The sequence below is a fragment of the Rhinopithecus bieti genome, unplaced genomic scaffold (genome assembly GCF_001698545.2).
Source record: "Rhinopithecus bieti isolate Rb0 unplaced genomic scaffold, ASM169854v2 scaffold_14826, whole genome shotgun sequence".
Classification (NCBI taxonomy): Eukaryota; Metazoa; Chordata; class Mammalia; order Primates; family Cercopithecidae; genus Rhinopithecus; species Rhinopithecus bieti.
Genome location: NW_016808328.1, coordinates 1,409,417 through 1,412,594, shown reverse-complemented (window position 1 = coordinate 1,412,594; position 3,178 = coordinate 1,409,417).

The window sequence follows — 3,178 nt, the reverse complement described above, 5'->3', positions numbered from 1 at the left end:
AAAAAAAAAAAAAAAAAAAAAAAAGATTATTCAGTTTTCAGTGTAAATGTTGGTGCCTGAATTAACTTGGGAAAATAAAACAAAACGTATCTGCAATCATATGGGATAACATATTTTCACCAAAACTGTTGTTATGTTTTGCCTTTTAAACCCTGCTATATAGTATTCCTTTTAAAATTAATTAATTTTTTAGAATTGTCAAAAATTGTATCCATTTAACATGTACAACGTGATGTTCTGTAATATACGTATACATTGTAGAATGGCTAAATTGAACCAATAAGCATATGCATTACCTCACATACTTATTTTTGTGGTGAGAACACTTAAAATCTACTCTCTATCGTTTTCAAGAATATAATCCATTGGGCCAGGTGGGGTGACTCATGTCTGTAATCCCAACACTTTGGGAGGCCAACGCAGGCAGATTGCTTGAGGTCAGGAGTTCGAGACCAGCCTGGCAAACATAATGACACCCCATTTCTACTAAAAAATAGAAAAATTAGTCGGGTGTGGTGGTGGGTGCCTATAATCCCAGCTACTCAGGAGGCAGGAGAATTGCTTGAACCTGGGAAGCAGAGGTGGCAGTGAGCTGAGATTGCACCACTGCACTCCAGACTGGGCAACAGAGCAAGACTCTGTCTCAAAAAAAAAAAAAAAAATCCATCAGACCCAAATTTTGCCCATTTGTCAGGCCTTTTTTTCCCCAATTATGAAAGTAAACAGAAGCAGGCCAGGTGCGGTGGCTCACGCCTGTAATCCCAGCACTCTAGGAGGCCGAGGCAAGCAGATCACTTGAGGTCAGGAGTTCCAGACCAGCCTGGCCAACATGGTGGTGAAACCCCATCTCTAATAAAAATACAAAAATTAGCCGGGCATGGTGGCGGGCACCTATAATTCCAGGTACTCAAGAGGCTGAGGCAGAAGAATCGCTGGAACCCGTGGGGCAGAAGTTGCAGTGAGCCGAGATCGTGCCAGTTCACTCCAGCCTGGGCAACAGGGCGAAACTCCATTTCAGAAAAAAAAGAAAACAAAAAAAAAAAGAAAACAAAAAAAGAAGAAAGTAAACAGAAGTAACCAACATGTGCCACGTCAAAAAGGAAGCAAAGTAAGGCTTATAATGTGACCATTTTGTAGATTAGAAAACATCTGTATATATAAGAGTATAACATATTTCACAAGGACACATTTAAAGTTAAGGATACTTATCCACCCAGAGGTACCCCAGAGGAGAGTTACTTTTGGTGCTGCGGGAAATGGGAGGAAACGGGATAAAAGAAATTCAGTGCAGCCGGGTGTTGTGGCTCACGCCTGTAATCCCAGCACTTTGGGAGGCTGAGGTGGGCGGATCACGAGGTCAAGAGATCGAGACCATCCTGGCCAACATGGTGAAACCTTGTCTCTACTAAAAATACAAAAATTAGCCAGGTGTGGTGGCGTGCACCTGTAGTCCCAGCTACTTAGGAGGTTGAGGCAGGAGCATTGCTTGAACCCAGGAGGCAGAGGCTGCAGTAAGCCGAGATCGCACCACTGCACTCCGGCCTGGCGAGAGAGCAAGACTCCATAAAAAAAAAAAAAAAAAAAAAAAAAAAAAAAAAAAAAATTCAATCAATTGATGAGCCAATTCCACAGAAGGGTCCTTGGACAGAATCCATGATGATGCGTCATAGACAGCAGGTGGCTTAAAGGCAATAAACCCACCAAAGATCCCCCTGAAAACTCAACATTCTTATTTCAGACATTTTGGAAAACTTCTTTCTACTTTTTTTTTCTCCCCCTAACCTAAATGCCCATCAACGCTATGGAAAACTTTGAAGGAAGAAAACAAAAATGCTTCCTGATCTCACCACAGGGAGGTAGCTGCTGCTAACTTTTAGATATGTTTCTTTCTGGGCTGACACAATTCCAGGCCAGAGGTATTGAGGAACCCAGGCTGGGCCGTGGGGGCAGAGGAGAGAACACAGTGGAAGAGATGAATTAGAGGGTTGATTAATATAACCAGAGCTTGGAGCCAAACTTAGGGCTTCCAGTGTCCGAAAACTGCCAGGGCCGAGCACGTGACTATTTCTTTAGAACTGCCCTTTGCCTTCGTGCGCAGCCCCAGCCCAGCCCCTGCCCAGCCCCTGCCCAGCCCCAGCAGTAAACAGTCAATTCTATAAATAACCATGTGGGCAGAGGCCAAGGCAGATCTGACCTACCGGGCCCCGGGACCTGAGAGCATTTAGTGATTGCCTCGACTGTCACCACAGGGCTCAGCCAGCAGTCCAAGCACAGGCCGATAACGTTCCCCTCTCCAAAAGAGGTCTGTGGCAGGCAGCTTTGGTAGCAGAAGATTAGATTTGGATTTTCCAGCTTCCATGAGAAGCAACATAGCACGAGGATTGAGAGTCTGGGCTCTGAACCAGAGGGACCTGGGCCTCTGTTCCCAGTTTGCCATGGAATAGCTGCGTGACTTAATTTTCTTGAATTTCAGTTTTTCCATCTAGTAATACCACCTAGCAATTACATACAAAAAAAAAGAAAAAATGGAAAACACCATATAAACATCAGAGGTTGGTATAAATAAGGTAAATAAGATAAATATAGATGCTGTCACTGATAAACACTCTCTTTGAGCAAACTTTAGTTTCCTCTGTCTTTTCAATTAGAACTTGAACTTGGCTCTGTCCTGTCTTTGGTCTGCCCAGCTCAGTCCTAGCAAAAAATCCTGCTAAGTCATTGCCCTACCCTGGATATCTGATCAAGTTCTTCATCCCCCACCTTTGATGTGTATGTCCTGGGCCTGCCTTTAGCAAGACTCTTGTTGGGTCTATTTAACAAGAATCTCCCTATTCTTGACGTCTCCTCTTAGTGATGTTAAAATTTATAGGAGGCTATTGGTTTGAACTGAGCTTCCTGCATGAGCCCCAATAGAATAGACTGAAATGGAGTTCCTTGTGCTGAAGTCCATGCTACCAAGCCAAAACTAAGTTGTTTATCTGACCTTCTGAGAAACCAGGAGAGAGCCAGATAAACACCAAACCTCCAAACAAGCCAATTTTAGCGGGCATAATAATAAAGTTCTCTCAGTTTTTTAAAAACTGGTTTTTTTTTTTTTTTGAAACAGAGTCTTACTCTATCACTCAGCTGGAGTGCGGTGGTATGATCTCAGTTCATTGCAATCTCCACCTTTTGCAAG